Source organism: Channa argus, unplaced genomic scaffold (genome assembly GCF_033026475.1).
Source record: "Channa argus isolate prfri unplaced genomic scaffold, Channa argus male v1.0 Contig013, whole genome shotgun sequence".
Lineage (NCBI taxonomy): Eukaryota > Metazoa > Chordata > Actinopteri > Anabantiformes > Channidae > Channa > Channa argus.
This window is the reverse complement of record NW_027125232.1, coordinates 896955-918457: the sequence shown is the minus strand read 5'-3', so window position 1 is coordinate 918457 and position 21503 is coordinate 896955. Positions and strand designations below refer to the sequence as shown.

The following is a 21503-nucleotide window of genomic DNA, read 5'->3' as shown; positions in this document are numbered from 1 at the left end:
ATACAGTTGCCCCTTTGAAATAGAAGGCAGTGAATCAGAGGAGCCGACCTCCATGGTACAATTCACAAATGCACAGCTTAAAGCAGGCAACACGAAAGCTAGAGAGGAAGTGGCGTTCCACTAATTTAGAAGAATCCCGGTTAGCCTGGAAAAACAGTTTAAAAACATACAAAAAAGCTCTCCGTGATGCCAGAACAGCATATTATTCCGCATTAATAGAGGAAAACAAGAACAACCCCCGGTTTCTGTTCAGCACTGTAGCCAGGCTGACTAAGAGCCATAGTTCTGTTGAGCCTAGTATTCCCTTAACTTTGAGCAGCAATGACTTTATGACTTTCTTTACTAGTAAAATTGTAGCCATTAGGGAAAAGATTCACCAGATCCTCCCTACAAATATTACGGCTAGATCTTCATGTACAACAGCTATAGAATCCTCAATAAGGCCCCAATCCATCTTAGACTGCTTTTCACCCATAGATCTCACTGAGCTAAGTTCAACTACCGCCTCCTCAAAACTAACAACATGTCTTTTAGACCCTGTTCCAACCAAATTGCTTAAAGATGTTCTACCTTTAATAGACACTTTCATATTAGATTTGATTAACCTATCTTTAGAAACTGGCTATGTACCAAAGGCCTATAAAGTTGCTGTAATCAAACCATTACTTAAAAAACCTTGTCTTGATCCAGGGGATTTAGCCAACTATAGACCAATATCAAATCTCCCGTTTATTTCTAAAATCCTTGAAAAAGTAGTTGCAAAACAATTATGTGATCACCTTTACAGGAATAATTTGTATGAAGACTTTCAGTCAGGATTTAGAGCTCATCACAGTACAGAAACAGCACTGGTAAAAGTCTCCAATGATCTTCTCCTGGCTTCAGATAATGGACTTGTGTCTGTACTCGTCTTACTAGACCTTAGTGCCGCATTTGACACCATTGACCACAACATTTTATTACAGAGACTAGAACATGGATTTGGGATTAAAGGAACCACATTACATTGGTTTAAATCTTATCTGTCAGACAGATTCCAACTTGTTCATGTTAATGATGACTCTTCTTTATGCACCAAAGTCAGCTATGGAGTTCCACAGGGCTCTGTGTTAGGACCAATACTTTTTAATCTCTACATGTCACCTTTAGGCAAAATCATTAGGAAACATTCCATAAACTTCCACTGATATGCAGATGATACCCAGCTCTATTTATCTGTGAAACCAGAAGATACTAACCAATTAGTCAAATTTGAAGCATGTCTAAAAGACATAAAGAACTGGATGTCCTACAATTTCCTACTTCTAAATTCAGACAAAACTGAAATCATCCTCTTTGGGCCTAAAAACATGAGAAATATGCTGTCTAACAATATAGTTACTCTAGATGACATAACTTTGGCCTCTAGTACTACGGTGAGGAACCTTGGAGTTATCTTTGACCAAGATTTGGCGTTTACGTCACATAAAAGACAAATGTCTAGAACAGCCTTCTTCCACCTACGGAACATTGCTAAAATTAGAAGCATCCTGTCTCAAAGTGATGCCGAAAAACTTGTCCATGCATTTGTTACTTCTAGGTTGGACTACTGTAATTCCCTACTTCTGGGGTGTCCTAATAACTCTCTAAAAAGCCTTCAATTAATCCAAAATGCTGCAGCAAGAGTGCTGACTGGATTAGGAAAGAGAGATCATATTTCACCTTCACTAGCTTCTCTTCATTGGCTTCCCATAAAATCTAGAATAGAGTTCAAAACCCTCCTCCTTACATACAAAGCTCTTAATGGTCAAGCTCCATCATATTTAATAGATCTCATAGTCCTGTATCGCCCAATTAGACCACTTCGATCCCAAAATACTGGCCTACTTGTGGTTCCCAGAGTTTGCAAAAGTAGAATGGGAGGCAGAGCCTTTAGCTATCAAGCTCCTCTCCTGTGGAACCAGCTTCCAATCCAAATTCGGGGAGCAGACACCCTCTCTACTTTTAAGACTAGGCTTAAAACTTTCCTTTTTGATAAAGCTTATAGTTAAAAATCCTCACTCAACGCCAGTGCCTTATCCATTAGGCCACTGGGGCATCTCAAACACCTTTACTCATCAGTTCTTCCACCAAACAGTTGCTTCCTAGACAGAGCATAATGTGAGACATGCCATGTTGGCTTTGGGTAACACAATAATGGCCCCAAATGCAGTAGATATAGTGAGTAGAAGGGAAATTTTTAAAAGTGCAAAGAAAAAGATGTGAAACACGTAGAAACTAGATTGCCATGCTGATATGAAACTGGCATTGTACCCCAGATTGGACTCGAACCCTTTGGGTAGCACAATAATGACAATAAAAGCAGTTAGTATAGTAAGATGGAGGAAAGCATTTGAAAGAGCAGAGAAAAGAATGTGAAATATACAATAATTGCATTCCCAAGCGGATATGCATCTGGAATTGTACAGTAGGTGAATATGTACTTTCTGTATCTGGTTCACTTTACTAAGAGGTTGTAAAGGCCCTAAGTCAGCTTACAAAACACAGTTAGCAGAGGATGGTTTCGACCCATCGACCTCTGGGTTTTGGGCCCAGCACGCTTCCGCTGCGCCACTCTGCTTTCAACGACACCAGATTGGAGTCGAACCCTTTGGGTAACACAATAATGACAATAAAAGCAGTTAGTATAGTAAGATGGAGGAAAGCATTTGAAAGAGCAGAGAAAAGAATGTGAAATATACAATAATTGCATTCCCAAGCTGATATGCATCTGGAATTGTACAGTAGGTGAATATGTACTTTCTGTATCTGGTTCACTTTACTAAAATGTTGTAAAAGCCCTAAGTCAGCTTACAAAACACAGTTAGCAGAGGATAGTTTCGAACCGTCGACCTTTGGGTTATGGGCCCAGCACGCTTCCGCTGCGCCACTCTGCTGTCAACCACTCCAGATGGGACTCGAACCCTTTGGGTAACACAATAATGACAATAAAAGCAGTTAGTATAGTAAGATGGAGGAAAGCATTTGAAAGAGCAGAGAAAAGAATGTGAAATATACAAAAATTGCATTCCCAAGCTCATATGCATCTGGAATTGTACAGTAGGTGAATATGTACTTTCTGTATCTGGTTCACTTTACTAAAAGGTTGTAAAGGCCCTAAGTCAGCTTACAAAACACAGTTAGCAGAGGATGGTTTCGATCCATCGACCTCTGGGTTATGGGCCCAGCACGCTTCCGCTGCGCCACTCTGCTGTCAACCACCCCAGATGGGACTTGAACCGACAATCCCTGGCTTAAGAGGCCAGTGCCTTAGCCATTAGGCCACTGGGGCCTCTCAAACACCTTTACTCATCAGTTCTTCCACCAAACAGTTGCTTCCTAGACAGAGCATAATGTGAGACATGCCATGTTGGCTTTGGGTAACACAATAATGGCCCCAAATGCAGTAGATATAGTGAGTAGAAGGGAAATTTTTAAAAGTGCAAAGAAAAAGATGTGAAACACGTAGAAACTAGATTGCCATGCTGATATGAAACTGGCATTGTACCCCAGATTGGACTCGAACCCTTTGGGTAGCACAATAATGACAATAAAAGCAGTTAGTATAGTAAGATGGAGGAAAGCATTTGAAAGAGCAGAGAAAAGAATGTGAAATATACAATAATTGCATTCCCAAGCTGATATGCATCTGGAATTGTATAGTAGGTGAATATGTACTTTCTGTATCTGGTTCACTTTACTAAGAGGTTGTAAAGGCCCTAAGTCAGCTTACAAAACACAGTTAGCAGAGGATGGTTTCGATCCATCGACCTCTGGGTTATGGGCCCAGCACGCTTCCGCTGCGCCACTCTGCTGTCAACCACCCCAGATGGGACTTGAACCCACAATCCCTGGCTTAGGAGGCCAGTGCCTTATCCATTAGGCCACTGGGGCATCTCAATCACCTTTACTCATCAGTTCTTCCACCAAACAGTTGCTTCCTATACAGAGCATAATGTGAGACATGCCATGTTGGCTTTGGGTAACACAATAATGGCCCCATATGCAGTAGATATAGTGAGTTCAATTCAATTCAACTTTATTTATATAGTGCCAATTCACAACAAAGTCATCTCAGGGCACTTTACAGAATAAAGTCAAGATTATAAAGATATATAAAGAGAACCCAACAATTCCCCCTGGAGCAAGCCATAGGCAACAGTGGAGAGGAAAAACTCCCTTTAACGGAAGAAACCTCCAGCAGAACCAGGCTCAGGGTGGACGGCCATTTGCCTCGACCGGTTGGGGTGAGTGGAAAGGGGAGAGGGAAAAGAACAGAGCAACAAAAAGCAACAACAAAACATTGGGCAGATTGGTAGGACCAGTAGCTTCACGCTGGAAGACACACAGCTTCAAAGCCGGGGGACACCTGCAGAAAGGGACAGAGAGAAGGGGACAGAGGATGACAAAGACAACTACGGGAGAGAACACACAGAGTTAATGACATACAGTGGTGACAATTGCGGGATGAGAGGAGAGGAGAGATGGTCAAGAGGAGGAAAGGAGCTCAGTGCATTGGGGGGTGGGTCCCCCAGCAGTCTAAGCCTATGGCAGCATAACTATAAATAACTATATGCTTTATTAAAAAGGAAGGTTTTAAGCCTAGACTTAAAAGTAGAGAGGCTGTCTGCTTCCCGAATCTGAACTGGGAGCTGGTTTCACAAGAGAGGAGCTTGATAGCTAAAGGCTCTACCTCCCATTCTACTTTTGGAAATTCTGGGAACCACAAGTAGGCCTGCATTCTGAGAGCAAAGTGGTCTACTGGGATGATATGGTGCTATGAGGTCTTCTAAATATGATGGAGCCTGACCATTCAGAGCTTTATATGTAAGAAGCAGGGTTTCAAATTCTATTCTACATTTAATTGGAAGCCAATGGAGAGAAGCTAGTGAAGGTGAAATATGATCTCTCTTGCTAGTTCCAGTCAGCACTCTTGCTGCAGCATTTTGGATTAATTGCAGGCTCTTTAGGGAGTTACTGGGGCATCCTGAAAGTAGGGAATTACAGTGGTCAAACCTAGAGGTAACAAATGCATGGACCAGTTTTTCGGCATCACTTTGAGACAGGATGCTCCTAATTTTGGCAATGTTCCGTAGGTGGAAGAAGGCTGTTCTAGAGATTTGTTTTATATGTGAGTTAAAGGACAGATCCTGATCAAACATAACTCCAAGGTTCCTTGCAGTAGTACTGGAGGCCAGGCTTATGCCATCTAGTGTAACAATATGGTTGGACATCATATCTCTGAGATTTTTGGGCCCAAATACTATGAATTCAGTTTTGTCTGAGTTTAAAAGTAAAAAATTGTGGGACATCCAGGCCTTTATGTCTTGTAGGCATGCTTGAAGCTTTATTAACTGATTATTTTCATCTGGTTCCATATATAAATATAGCTGGGTATCATCAGCATAACAGTGGAAGGGATATTTTTAAAAGTGCAAAGAAAAAGATGTGAAACACGTAGAAACTAGATTGCCATGCTGATATGAAACTGGCATTGTACCCCAGATTGGACTCGAACCCTTTGGGTAACACAATAATGACAATAAAAGCAGTTAGTATAGTAAGATGGAGGAAAGCATTTGAAAGAGCAGAGAAAAGAATGTGAAATATACAAAAATTGCATTCCCAAGCTGATATGCATCTGGAATATTACAGTAGGTGAATATGTACTTTCTGTATCTGGATCACTTTACTTAAAGGTTGTAAAGGCCCTAAGTCAGCTTACAAAACACAGTTAGCAAAGGATGGTTTCAATCTATTGACCTCTGGGTTATGGGCCCAGCACGCTTCCGCTGCGCCACTCTGCTTTCAACCACGCCAGATTGGACTCGAACCCTTTGGGTAACACAATAATGACAATAAAAGCAGTTAGTATAGTAAGATGGAGGAAAGCATTTGAAAGAGCAGAGAAAAGAATGTGAAATATACAAAAATTGCATTCCCAAGCTGATATGCATCTGGAATATTACAGTAGGTGAATATGTACTTTCTGTATCTGGATCACTTTACTTAAAGGTTGTAAAGGCCCTAAGTCAGCTTACAAAACACAGTTAGCAAAGGATGGTTTCAATCTATTGACCTCTGGGTTATGGGCCCAGCACGCTTTTGCTGCGCTACTCTGCTGTCAACCACCCCAGATGGGACTCGAACCCACAATCCCTGGCTTAGGAGGCCAGTGCATTATCCATTAGGCCACTGGGGCATCACAAACACCTTTACTCCTCAGTTCTTCCAACTAACAGTTGCTTCCTATACAGAGCATAATGTGAGACATGCCATGTTGGCTTTGGGTAACACAGTAATGGCCCCAAATGCAGTAGATATAGTGAGTAGAAGGGAAAAGATGTGAAATACGTAGAAACTAGATTGCCATGCTGAGATGAAACTGGCATTGTACACCAGATTGGACTCGAACCCTTTGGGTAACACAATAATGGCCCCAAATGTAGTAGATATAGTGAGTAGAAGGGAAATTTTTAAAAGTGCAAAGAAAAAGATGTGAAACACATAGAAACTAGTTTCCAATGCTGATATGAAACTGGCATTGTACCCCAGATTGGACTCGAACCCTTTGGGTAACAAAATAATGACAATAAAAGCAGTTAGTATAGTAAGATGGAGGAAACCATTTAAAAGAGCAGAGAAAGGAATTTGAAATATACAAAAATTGCATTCCCAAGCTGATATGCATCTGGAATTGTACAGGAGGTGAATATTTACTTTCTGTATCTGGTTCAGTTTACTAAAAGGTTGTAAAGGCCCTAAGTCAGCTTACAAAACATAGTTAGCAGAGGATGGTTTCGATCCATCGACCTCTGGGTTATGGGTCCAGCACGCTTCCGCTGTACCACTCTGCTGTCAACCACCCCAGATAGGACTTGAACCCACAATCCCTGGCTTAGGAGGCCAGTGCCTTATCCAATAGGCCACTGGGGCATCTCAAACACCTTTACTCATCAGTTCTTCCACCAAACAGTTGCTTCCTATACAGAGCATAATGTGAGCCATGCCATGTTGGCTTTGGGTAACACAATAATGGCCCCAAATGCAGTAGATATAGTGAGTAGAAGGGAAATTTTTAAAAGTGCAAAGAAAAAGATGTGAAACACGTAGAAACTAGAATGCCATGCTGATATGAAACTGGCATTGTACCCCAGATTGGACTCGAACCCTTTGGGTAACACAATAATGACAATAAAAGCAGTTAGTATAGTAAGATGGAGGAAAGCATTTGAAAGAGCAGAGAAAAGAATGTGAAATATACAAAAATTGCATTCCCAAGCTGATATGCATCTGGAATATTACAGTAGGTGAATATGTACTTTCTGTATCTGGTTCACTTTACTAAAAGGTTGTAAAGGCCCTAAGTCAGCTTACAAAACACAGTTAGCAGAGGATAGTTTCGAACCATCGACCTTTGGGTTATGGGCCCAGCAAGCTTCCGCTGAGCCACTCTGCTGTCAACCACCCCAGATGGGACTCGAACCCTTTGGGTAACACAATAATGACAATAAAAGCAGTTAGTATAGTAAGATGGAGGAAAGCATTTGAAAGAGCAGAGAAAAGAATGTGAAATATACATAAATTGCATTCCCAAGCTCATATGCATCTGGAATTGTACAGTAGGTGAATATGTACTTTCTGTATCTGGTTCACTTTACTAAAAGGTTGTAAAGGCCCTAAGTCAGCTTACAAAACACAGTTAGCAGAGGATGGTTTCGATCCATCGACCTCTGGGTTATGGGCCCAGCACGCTTCCGCTGCGCCACTCTGCTTTGAACCACACCAGATTGGACTCGAACCCTTTGGGTAATACAACTGCTCATACTGAACCAAAACCCAAAACTTTTAAATGTGGATTATTAAACATCAGATCTCTCTCTTCTAAATCTTTGTTAGTAAATGACTTGATAAATGATCATCAAATTGGTTTATTTTGTCTCACTGAAACGTGGTTGCAGCAGGAAGAATATGTCAGTTTAAATGAGTCAACCCCCCAAAGTCTTATTAATTATCATGTTCCTAGATGCACAGGCCGAGGTGGAGGAGTAGCAGCAATATTTCACTCTAGCTTATCAATAATTCCTAGACCTAAACATAGTTATACCTCATTTGAGAGTCTTACTCTTAGCCTTTCACACCCAAACTGGAAAACTCAAAAACCACTATTATTGGTTATCGTGTACCGTCCTCCAGTCCCTTATTCAGAGTTTTTGATTGAATTTTCTGATTTTCTATCTGATTTAGTGCTTAGTACAGATAAAGTCATTATAGTGGGTGACTTTAACATTCATGTAGATGCTGACAGTAACTGTCTGAGCACTGCGTTTAATTCATTATTAGATTCAATTGGTTTTTCCCAAAATGTAAATAAACCCACTCATTGTTTTAGTCACACGTTAGACCTTGTCCTTACATATGGCATTGAAACTGATAATTTAATAGTATTTCCTCATAATTCTCTTCTGTCTGACCATTTTCTAATAACATTTGAATTTACAATAACGGACTATACAGCAGTTAGGAAAAAATTCCACTACAGCAGATGTTTATCTGAAAATGCTGTGAATACATTTAAAGAAATTATTTCTTCATCTTTTTCACCACCATGTGTCAATACTATGGTGAGTAGCCATCTTACTCCTGTGCAAATTGATTATTTAGTTGACGATTCTGCCGCCTCACTGCGTAGGATACTAGATACAGTTGCCCCTTTGAAATAGAAGGCAGTGAATCAGAGGAGCCGACCTCCATGGTACAATTCACAAATGCACAGCTTAAAGCAGGCAACACGAAAGCTAGAGAGGAAGTGGCGTTCCACTAATTTAGAAGAATCCCGGTTAGCCTGGAAAAACAGTTTAAAAACATACAAAAAAGCTCTCCGTGATGCCAGAACAGCATATTATTCCGCATTAATAGAGGAAAACAAGAACAACCCCCGGTTTCTGTTCAGCACTGTAGCCAGGCTGACTAAGAGCCATAGTTCTGTTGAGCCTAGTATTCCCTTAACTTTGAGCAGCAATGACTTTATGACTTTCTTTACTAGTAAAATTGTAGCCATTAGGGAAAAGATTCACCAGATCCTCCCTACAAATATTACGGCTAGATCTTCATGTACAACAGCTATAGAATCCTCAATAAGGCCCCAATCCATCTTAGACTGCTTTTCACCCATAGATCTCACTGAGCTAAGTTCAACTACCGCCTCCTCAAAACTAACAACATGTCTTTTAGACCCTGTTCCAACCAAATTGGTTAAAGATGTTCTACCTTTAATAGACACTTTCATATTAGATTTGATTAACCTATCTTTAGAAACTGGCTATGTACCAAAGGCCTATAAAGTTGCTGTAATCAAACCATTACTTAAAAAACCTTGTCTTGATCCAGGGGATTTAGCCAACTATAGACCAATATCAAATCTCCCGTTTATTTCTAAAATCCTTGAAAAAGTAGTTGCAAAACAATTATGTGATCACCTTTACAGGAATAATTTGTATGAAGACTTTCAGTCAGGATTTAGAGCTCATCACAGTACAGAAACAGCACTGGTAAAAGTCTCCAATGATCTTCTCCTGGCTTCAGATAATGGACTTGTGTCTGTACTCGTCTTACTAGACCTTAGTGCCGCATTTGACACCATTGACCACAACATTTTATTACAGAGACTAGAACATGGATTTGGGATTAAAGGAACCACATTACATTGGTTTAAATCTTATCTGTCAGACAGATTCCAACTTGTTCATGTTAATGATGACTCTTCTTTATGCACCAAAGTCAGCTATGGAGTTCCACAGGGCTCTGTGTTAGGACCAATACTTTTTAATCTCTACATGTCACCTTTAGGCAAAATCATTAGGAAACATTCCATAAACTTCCACTGATATGCAGATGATACCCAGCTCTATTTATCTGTGAAACCAGAAGATACTAACCAATTAGTCAAATTTGAAGCATGTCTAAAAGACATAAAGAACTGGATGTCCTACAATTTCCTACTTCTAAATTCAGACAAAACTGAAATCATCCTCTTTGGGCCTAAAAACATGAGAAATATGCTGTCTAACAATATAGTTACTCTAGATGACATAACTTTGGCCTCTAGTACTACGGTGAGGAACCTTGGAGTTATCTTTGACCAAGATTTGGCGTTTACGTCACATAAAAGACAAATGTCTAGAACAGCCTTCTTCCACCTACGGAACATTGCTAAAATTAGAAGCATCCTGTCTCAAAGTGATGCCGAAAAACTTGTCCATGCATTTGTTACTTCTAGGTTGGACTACTGTAATTCCCTACTTCTGGGGTGTCCTAATAACTCTCTAAAAAGCCTTCAATTAATCCAAAATGCTGCAGCAAGAGTGCTGACTGGATTAGGAAAGAGAGATCATATTTCACCTTCACTAGCTTCTCTTCATTGGCTTCCCATAAAATCTAGAATAGAGTTCAAAACCCTCCTCCTTACATACAAAGCTCTTAATGGTCAAGCTCCATCATATTTAATAGATCTCATAGTCCTGTATCGCCCAATTAGACCACTTCGATCCCAAAATACTGGCCTACTTGTGGTTCCCAGAGTTTGCAAAAGTAGAATGGGAGGCAGAGCCTTTAGCTATCAAGCTCCTCTCCTGTGGAACCAGCTTCCAATCCAAATTCGGGGAGCAGACACCCTCTCTACTTTTAAGACTAGGCTTAAAACTTTCCTTTTTGATAAAGCTTATAGTTAAAAATCCTCACTCAACGCCAGTGCCTTATCCATTAGGCCACTGGGGCATCTCAAACACCTTTACTCATCAGTTCTTCCACCAAACAGTTGCTTCCTAGACAGAGCATAATGTGAGACATGCCATGTTGGCTTTGGGTAACACAATAATGGCCCCAAATGCAGTAGATATAGTGAGTAGAAGGGAAATTTTTAAAAGTGCAAAGAAAAAGATGTGAAACACGTAGAAACTAGATTGCCATGCTGATATGAAACTGGCATTGTACCCCAGATTGGACTCGAACCCTTTGGGTAGCACAATAATGACAATAAAAGCAGTTAGTATAGTAAGATGGAGGAAAGCATTTGAAAGAGCAGAGAAAAGAATGTGAAATATACAATAATTGCATTCCCAAGCGGATATGCATCTGGAATTGTACAGTAGGTGAATATGTACTTTCTGTATCTGGTTCACTTTACTAAGAGGTTGTAAAGGCCCTAAGTCAGCTTACAAAACACAGTTAGCAGAGGATGGTTTCGACCCATCGACCTCTGGGTTTTGGGCCCAGCACGCTTCCGCTGCGCCACTCTGCTTTCAACGACACCAGATTGGAGTCGAACCCTTTGGGTAACACAATAATGACAATAAAAGCAGTTAGTATAGTAAGATGGAGGAAAGCATTTGAAAGAGCAGAGAAAAGAATGTGAAATATACAATAATTGCATTCCCAAGCTGATATGCATCTGGAATTGTACAGTAGGTGAATATGTACTTTCTGTATCTGGTTCACTTTACTAAAATGTTGTAAAAGCCCTAAGTCAGCTTACAAAACACAGTTAGCAGAGGATAGTTTCGAACCGTCGACCTTTGGGTTATGGGCCCAGCACGCTTCCGCTGCGCCACTCTGCTGTCAACCACTCCAGATGGGACTCGAACCCTTTGGGTAACACAATAATGACAATAAAAGCAGTTAGTATAGTAAGATGGAGGAAAGCATTTGAAAGAGCAGAGAAAAGAATGTGAAATATACAAAAATTGCATTCCCAAGCTCATATGCATCTGGAATTGTACAGTAGGTGAATATGTACTTTCTGTATCTGGTTCACTTTACTAAAAGGTTGTAAAGGCCCTAAGTCAGCTTACAAACCACAGTTAGCAGAGGATGGTTTCGATCCATCGACCTCTGGGTTATGGGCCCAGCACGCTTCCGCTGCGCCACTCTGCTTTGAACCAAACCAGATTGGACTCGAACCCTTTGGGTAATACAACTGCTCATACTGAACCAAAACCCAAAACTTTCAAATGTGGATTATTAAATATCAGATCTCTCTCTTCTAAATCTTTGTTAGTAAATGACTTGATAAATGATCATCAAATTGGTTTATTTTGTCTCACTGAAACGTGGTTGCAGCAGGAAGAATATGTCAGTTTAAATGAGTCAACCCCCCAAAGTCATATTAATTATCATGTTCCTAGATGCACAGGCCGAGGTGGAGGAGTAGCAGCAATATTTCACTCTAGCTTATCAATAATTCCTAGACCTAAACATAGTTATACCTCATTTGAGAGTCTTACTCTTAGCCTTTCACACCCAAACTGGAAAACTCAAAAACCACTATTATTGGATATCGTGTACCGTCCTCCAGTCCCTTATTCAGAGTTTTTGATTGAATTTTCTGATTTTCTATCTGATTTAGTGCTTAGTACAGATAAAGTCATTATAGTGGGTGACTTTAACATTCATGTAGATGCTGACAGTAACTGTCTGAGCACTGCGTTTAATTCATTATTAGATTCAATTGGTTTTTCCCAAAATGTAAATAAACCCACTCATTGTTTTAGTCACACGTTAGACCTTGTCCTTACATATGGCATTGAAACTGATAATTTAATAGTATTTCCTCATAATTCTCTTCTGTCTGACCATTTTCTAATAACATTTGAATTTACAATAACGGACTATACAGCAGTTAGGAAAAAATTCCACTACAGCAGTTGTTTATCTGAAAATGCTGTGAATACATTTAAAGAAATTATTTCTTCATCTTTTTCACCACCATGTGTCAATACTATGGTGAGTAGCCATCTTACTCCTGTGCAAATTGATTATTTAGTTGACGATTCTGCCGCCTCACTGCGTAGGATACTAGATACAGTTGCCCCTTTGAAATAGAAGGCAGTGAATCAGAGGAGCCGACCTCCATGGTACAATTCACAAATGCACAGCTTAAAGCAGGCAACACGAAAGTTAGAGAGGAAGTGGCGTTCCACTAATTTAGAAGAATCCCGGTTAGCCTGGAAAAACAGTTTAAAAACATACAAAAAAGCTCTCCGTGATGCCAGAACAGCATATTATTCCGCATTAATAGAGGAAAACAAGAACAACCCCCGGTTTCTGTTCAGCACTGTAGCCAGGCTGACTAAGAGCCATAGTTCTGTTGAGCCTAGTATTCCCTTAACTTTGAGCAGCAATGACTTTATGACTTTCTTTACTAGTAAAATTGTAGCCATTAGGGAAAAGATTCACCAGATCCTCCCTACAAATATTACGGCTAGATCTTCATGTACAACAGCTATAGAATCCTCAATAAGGCCCCAATCCATCTTAGACTGCTTTTCACCCATAGATCTCACTGAGCTAAGTTCAACTACCGCCTCCTCAAAACTAACAACATGTCTTTTAGACCCTGTTCCAACCAAATTGGTTAAAGATGTTCTACCTTTAATAGACACTTTCATATTAGATTTGATTAACCTATCTTTAGAAACTGGCTATGTACCAAAGGCCTATAAAGTTGCTGTAATCAAACCATTACTTAAAAAACCTTGTCTTGATCCAGGTGATTTAGCCAACTATAGACCAATATCAAATCTCCCGTTTATTTCTAAAATCCTTGAAAAAGTAGTTGCAAAACAATTATGTGATCACCTTTACAGGAATAATTTGTATGAAGACTTTCAGTCAGGATTTAGAGCTCATCACAGTACAGAAACAGCACTGGTAAAAGTCTCCAATGATCTTCTCCTGGCTTCAGATAATGGACTTGTGTCTGTACTCGTCTTACTAGACCTTAGTGCCGCATTTGACACCATTGACCACAACATTTTATTACAGAGACTAGAACATGGATTTGGGATTAAAGGAACCACATTACATTGGTTTAAATCTTATCTGTCAGACAGATTCCAACTTGTTCATGTTAATGATGACTCTTCTTTATGCACCAAAGTCAGCTATGGAGTTCCACAGGGCTCTGTGTTAGGACCAATACTTTTTAATCTCTACATGTCACCTTTAGGCAAAATCATTAGGAAACATTCCATAAACTTCCACTGATATGCAGATGATACCCAGCTCTATTTATCTGTGAAACCAGAAGATACTAACCAATTAGTCAAATTTGAAGCATGTCTAAAAGACATAAAGAACTGGATGTCCTACAATTTCCTACTTCTAAATTCAGACAAAACTGAAATCATCCTCTTTGGGCCTAAAAACATGAGAAATATGCTGTCTAACAATATAGTTACTCTAGATGACATAACTTTGGCCTCTAGTACTACGGTGAGGAACCTAGGAGTTATCTTTGACCAAGATTTGGCGTTTACGTCACATAAAAGACAAATGTCTAGAACAGCATTCTTCCACCTACGGAACATTGCTAAAATTAGAAGCATCCTGTCTCAAAGTGATGCCGAAAAACTTGTCCATGCATTTGTTACTTCTAGGTTGGACTACTGTAATTCCCTACTTCTGGGGTGTCCTAATAACTCTCTAAAAAGCCTTCAATTAATCCAAAATGCTGCAGCAAGAGTGCTGACTGGATTAGGAAAGAGAGATCATATTTCACCTTCACTAGCTTCTCTTCATTGGCTTCCCATAAAATCTAGAATAGAGTTCAAAACCCTCCTCCTTACATACAAAGCTCTTAATGGTCAAGCTCCATCATATTTAATAGATCTCATAGTCCTGTATCGCCCAATTAGACCACTTCGATCCCAAAATACTGGCCTACTTGTGGTTCCCAGAGTTTGCAAAAGTAGAATGGGAGGCAGAGCCTTTAGCTATCAAGCTCCTCTCCTGTGGAACCAGCTTCCAATCCAAATTCGGGGAGCAGACACCCTCTCTACTTTTAAGACTAGGCTTAAAACTTTCCTTTTTGATAAAGCTTATAGTTAAAAATCCTCACTCAACGCCAGTGCCTTATCCATTAGGCCACTGGGGCATCTCAAACACCTTTACTCATCAGTTCTTCCACCAAACAGTTGCTTCCTATACAGAGCATAATGTGAGACATGCCATGTTGGCTTTGGGTAACACAATAATGGCCCCAAATGCAGTAGATATAGTGAGTAGAAGGGAAATTTTTAAAAGTGCAAAGAAAAAGATGTGAAACACATAGAAACTAGTTTCCAATGCTGATATGAAACTGGCATTGTACCCCAGATTGGACTCGAACCCTTTGGGTAACACAATAATGACAATAAAAGCAGTTAGTATAGTAAGATGGAGGAAACCATTTAAAAGAGCAGAGAAAGGAATTTGAAATATACAAAAATTGCATTCCCAAGCTGATATGCATCTGGAATTGTACAGTAGGTGAATATGTACTTTCTGTATCTGGTTCACTTTACTAAAAGGTTGTAAAGGCCCTAAGTCAGCTTACAAAACACAGTTAGCAGAGGATAGTTTCGAACCATCGACCTTTGGGTTATGGGCCCAGCACGCTTCCGCTGAGCCACTCTGCTGTCAACCACCCCAGATGGGACTCGAACCCTTTGGGTAACACAATAATGACAATAAAAGCAGTTAGTATAGTAAGATGGAGGAAAGCATTTGAAAGAGCAGAGAAAAGAATGTGAAATATACAAAAATTGCATTCCCAAGCTCATATGCATCTGGAATTGTACAGTAGGTGAATATGTACTTTCTGTATCTGGTTCACTTTACTAAAAGGTTGTAAAGGCCCTAAGTCAGCTTACAAAACACAGTTAGCAGAGGATGGTTTCGATCCATCGACCTCTGGGTTATGGGCCCAGCACGCTTCCGCTGCGCCACTCTGCTTTGAACCACACCAGATTGGACTCGAACCCTTTGGGTAATACAACTGCTCATACTGAACCAAAACCCAAAACTTTTAAATGTGGATTATTAAACATCAGATCTCTCTCTTCTAAATCTTTGTTAGTAAATGACTTGATAAATGATCATCAAATTGGTTTATTTTGTCTCACTGAAACGTGGTTGCAGCAGGAAGAATATGTCAGTTTAAATGAGTCAACCCCCCAAAGTCATATTAATTATCATGTTCCTAGATGCACAGGCCGAGGTGGAGGAGTAGCAGCAATATTTCACTCTAGCTTATCAATAATTCCTAGACCTAAACATAGTTATACCTCATTTGAGAGTCTTACTCTTAGCCTTTCACACCCAAACTGGAAAACTCAAAAACCACTATTATTGGATATCGTGTACCGTCCTCCAGTCCCTTATTCAGAGTTTTTGATTGAATTTTCTGATTTTCTATCTGATTTAGTGCTTAGTACAGATAAAGTCATTATAGTGGGTGACTTTAACATTCATGTAGATGCTGACAGTAACTGTCTGAGCACTGCGTTTAATTCATTATTAGATTCAATTGGTTTTTCCCAAAATGTAAATAAACCCACTCATTGTTTTAGTCACACGTTAGACCTTGTCCTTACATATGGCATTGAAACTGATAATTTAATAGTATTTCCTCATAATTCTCTTCTGTCTGACCATTTTCTAATAACATTTGAATTTACAATAACGGACTATACAGCAGTTAGGAAAAAATTCCACTACAGCAGTTGTTTATCTGAAAATGCTGTGAATACATTTAAAGAAATTATTTCTTCATCTTTTTCACCACCATGTGTCAATACTATGGTGAGTAGCCATCTTACTCCTGTGCAAATTGATTATTTAGTTGACGATTCTGCCGCCTCACTGCGTAGGATACTAGATACAGTTGCCCCTTTGAAATAGAAGGCAGTGAATCAGAGGAGCCGACCTCCATGGTACAATTCACAAATGCACAGCTTAAAGCAGGCAACACGAAAGTTAGAGAGGAAGTGGCGTTCCACTAATTTAGAAGAATCCCGGTTAGCCTGGAAAAACAGTTTAAAAACATACAAAAAAGCTCTCCGTGATGCCAGAACAGCATATTATTCCGCATTAATAGAGGAAAACAAGAACAACCCCCGGTTTCTGTTCAGCACTGTAGCCAGGCTGACTAAGAGCCATAGTTCTGTTGAGCCTAGTATTCCCTTAACTTTGAGCAGCAATGACTTTATGACTTTCTTTACTAGTAAAATTGTAGCCATTAGGGAAAAGATTCACCAGATCCTCCCTACAAATATTACGGCTAGATCTTCATGTACAACAGCTATAGAATCCTCAATAAGGCCCCAATCCATCTTAGACTGCTTTTCACCCATAGATCTCACTGAGCTAAGTTCAACTACCGCCTCCTCAAAACTAACAACATGTCTTTTAGACCCTGTTCCAACCAAATTGCTTAAAGATGTTCTACCTTTAATAGACACTTTCATATTAGATTTGATTAACCTATCTTTAGAAACTGGCTATGTACCAAAGGCCTATAAAGTTGCTGTAATCAAACCATTACTTAAAAAACCTTGTCTTGATCCAGGGGATTTAGCCAACTATAGACCAATATCAAATCTCCCGTTTATTTCTAAAATCCTTGAAAAAGTAGTTGCAAAACAATTATGTGATCACCTTTACAGGAATAATTTGTATGAAGACTTTCAGTCAGGATTTAGAGCTCATCACAGTACAGAAACAGCACTGGTAAAAGTCTCCAATGATCTTCTCCTGGCTTCAGATAATGGACTTGTGTCTGTACTCGTCTTACTAGACCTTAGTGCCGCATTTGACACCATTGACCACAACATTTTATTACAGAGACTAGAACATGGATTTGGGATTAAAGGAACCACATTACATTGGTTTAAATCTTATCTGTCAGACAGATTCCAACTTGTTCATGTTAATGATGACTCTTCTTTATGCACCAAAGTCAGCTATGGAGTTCCACAGGGCTCTGTGTTAGGACCAATACTTTTTAATCTCTACATGTCACCTTTAGGCAAAATCATTAGGAAACATTCCATAAACTTCCACTGATATGCAGATGATACCCAGCTCTATTTATCTGTGAAACCAGAAGATACTAACCAATTAGTCAAATTTGAAGCATGTCTAAAAGACATAAAGAACTGGATGTCCTACAATTTCCTACTTCTAAATTCAGACAAAACTGAAATCATCCTCTTTGGGCCTAAAAACATGAGAAATATGCTGTCTAACAATATAGTTACTCTAGATGACATAACTTTGGCCTCTAGTACTACGGTGAGGAACCTTGGAGTTATCTTTGACCAAGATTTGGCGTTTACGTCACATAAAAGACAAATGTCTAGAACAGCCTTCTTCCACCTACGGAACATTGCTAAAATTAGAAGCATCCTGTCTCAAAGTGATGCCGAAAAACTGGTCCATGCATTTGTTACTTCTAGGTTGGACTACTGTAATTCCCTACTTCTGGGGTGTCCTAATAACTCTCTAAAAAGCCTTCAATTAATCCAAAATGCTGCAGCAAGAGTGCTGACTGGATTAGGAAAGAGAGATCATATTTCACCTTCACTAGCTTCTCTTCATTGGCTTCCCATAAAATCTAGAATAGAGTTCAAAACCCTCCTCCTTACATACAAAGCTCTTAATGGTCAAGCTCCATCATATTTAAAAGATCTCATAGTCCTGTATCGCCCAATTAGACCACTTCGATCCCAAAATACTGGCCTACTTGTGGTTCCCAGAGTTTGCAAAAGTAGAATGGGAGGCAGAGCCTTTAGCTATCAAGCTCCTCTCCTGTGGAACCAGCTTCCAATCCAAATTCGTGGAGCAGACACCCTCTCTACTTTTAAGACTAGGCTTAAAACTTTCCTTTTTGATAAAGCTTATAGTTAAAAATCCTCACTCAACGCCAGTGCCTTATCCATTAGGCCACTGGGGCATCTCAAACACCTTTACTCATCAGTTCTTCCACCAAACAGTTGCTTCCTAGACAGAGCATAATGTGAGACATGCCATGTTGGCTTTGGGTAACACAATAATGGCCCCAAATGCAGTAGATATAGTGAGTAGAAGGGAAATTTTTAAAAGTGCAAAGAAAAAGATGTGAAACACGTAGAAACTAGATTGCCATGCTGATATGAAACTGGCATTGTACCCCAGATTGGACTCGAACCCTTTGGGTAGCACAATAATGACAATAAAAGCAGTTAGTATAGTAAGATGGAGGAAAGCATTTGAAAGAGCAGAGAAAAGAATGTGAAATATACAATAATTGCATTCCCAAGCGGATATGCATCTGGAATTGTACAGTAGGTGAATATGTACTTTCTGTATCTGGTTCACTTTACTAAGAGGTTGTAAAGGCCCTAAGTCAGCTTACAAAACACAGTTAGCAGAGGATGGTTTCGATCTATTGACCTCTGGGTTATGGGCCCAGCACGCTTTTGCTGCGCCACTCTGCTGTCAACCACCCCAGATGGGACTCGAACCCACAATCCCTGGCTTAGGAGGCCAGTGCATTATCCATTAGGCCACTGGGGCATCACAAACACCTTTACTCCTCAGTTCTTCCAACTAACAGTTGCTTCCTATACAGAGCATAATGTGAGACATGCCATGTTGGCTTTGGGTAACACAGTAATGGCCCCAAATGCAGTAGATATAGTGAGTAGAAGGGAAAAGATGTGAAATACGTAGAAACTAGATTGCCATGCTGAGATGAAACTGGCATTGTACACCAGATTGGACTCGAACCCTTTGGGTAACACAATAATGGCCCCAAATGTAGTAGATATAGTGAGTAGAAGGGAAATTTTTAAAAGTGCAAAGAAAAAGATGTGAAACACATAGAAACTAGTTTCCAATGCTGATATGAAACTGGCATTGTACCCCAGATTGGACTCGAACCCTTTGGGTAACACAATAATGACAATAAAAGCAGTTAGTATAGTAAGATGGAGGAAACCATTTAAAAGAGCAGAGAAAGGAATTTGAAATATACAAAAATTGCATTCCCAAGCTGATATGCATCTGGAATTGTACAGGAGGTGAATATTTACTTTCTGTATCTGGTTCAGTTTACTAAAAGGTTGTAAAGGCCCTAAGTCAGCTTACAAAACACAGTTAGCAGAGGATGGTTTCGATCCATCGACCTCTGGGTTATGGGTCCAGCACGCTTCCGCTGTACCACTCTGCTGTCAACCACCCCAGATAGGACTTGAACCCACAATCCCTGGCTTAGGAGGCCAGTGCCTTATCCAATAGGCCACTGGGGCATCTCAAACACCTTTACTCATCAGTTCTTCCACCAAACAGTTGCTTCCTATACAGAGCATAATGTGAGCCATGCCATGTTGGCTTTGGGTAACACAATAATGGCCCCAAATGCAGTAGATATAGTGAGTAGAAGGGAAATTTTTAAAAGTGCAAAGAAAAAGATGTGAAACACGTAGAAACTAGAATGCCATGCTGATATGAAACTGGCATTGTACCCCAGATTGGACTCGAACCCTTTGGGTAACACAATAATGACAATAAAAGCAGTTAGTATAGTAAGATGGAGGAAAGCATTTGAAAGAGCAGAGAAAAGAATGTGAAATATACAAAAATTGCATTCCCAAGCTGATATGCATCTGGAATATTACAGTAGGTGAATATGTACTTTCTGTATCTGGTTCACTTTACTAAAAGGTTGTAAAGGCCCTAAGTCAGCTTACAAAACACAGTTAGCAGAGGATAGTTTCGAACCATCGACCTTTGGGTTATGGGCCCAGCACGCTTCCGCTGAGCCACTCTGCTGTCAACCACCCCAGATGGGACTCGAACCCTTTGGGTAACACAATAATGACAATAAAAGCAGTTAGTATAGTAAGATGGAGGAAAGCATTTGAAAGAGCAGAGAAAAGAATGTGAAATATACATAAATTGTATTCCCAAGCTCATATGCATCTGGAATTGTACAGTAGGTGAATATGTACTTTCTGTATCTGGTTCACTTTACTAAAAGGTTGTAAAGGCCCTAAGTCAGCTTACAAAACACAGTTAGCAGAGGATGGTTTCGATCCATCGACCTCTGGGTTATGGGCCCAGCACGCTTCCGCTGCGCCACTCTGCTTTGAACCACACCAGATTGGACTCGAACCCTTTGGGTAATACAACTGCTCATACTGAACCAAAACCCAAAACTTTTAAATGTGGATTATTAAACATCAGATCTCTCTCTTCTAAATCTTTGTTAGTAAATGACTTGATAAATGATCATCAAATTGGTTTATTTTGTCTCACTGAAACGTGGTTGCAGCAGGAAGAATATGTCAGTTTAAATGAGTCAACCCCCCAAAGTCATATTAATTATCATGTTCCTAGATGCACAGGCCGAGGTGGAGGAGTAGCAGCAATATTTCACTCTAGCTTATCAATAATTCCTAGACCTAAACATAGTTATACCTCATTTGAGAGTCTTACTCTTAGCCTTTCACACCCAAACTGGAAAACTCAAAAACCACTATTATTTGTTATCGTGTACCGTCCTCCAGTCCCTTATTCAGAGTTTTTGATTGAATTTTCTGATTTTCTATCTGATTTAGTGCTTAGTACAGATAAAGTCATTATAGTGGGTGACTTTAACATTCATGTAGATGCTGACAGTAACT

The 21503-nt window shown here is 39.9% G+C and overlaps 3 non-coding genes across 3 annotated transcripts; all 3 read right to left on the bottom strand.

Moving 5' to 3' along the window:
- Positions 1–3839: 3839 nt before the first annotated feature.
- On the bottom strand, positions 3840–3912 carry trnar-ccu (transfer RNA arginine (anticodon CCU)). The gene has a single exon. It is a non-coding gene; the product is annotated as a tRNA-Arg (tRNA).
- Positions 3913–6147: 2235 nt separating this feature from the next.
- On the bottom strand, positions 6148–6220 carry trnar-ccu (transfer RNA arginine (anticodon CCU)). The gene has a single exon. It is a non-coding gene; the product is annotated as a tRNA-Arg (tRNA).
- A 13099-nt stretch (positions 6221–19319) lies between these two features.
- trnar-ccu (transfer RNA arginine (anticodon CCU)) lies at positions 19320–19392 on the bottom strand. Its single transcript has one exon. It is a non-coding gene; the product is annotated as a tRNA-Arg (tRNA).
- Positions 19393–21503: the final 2111 nt, after the last annotated feature.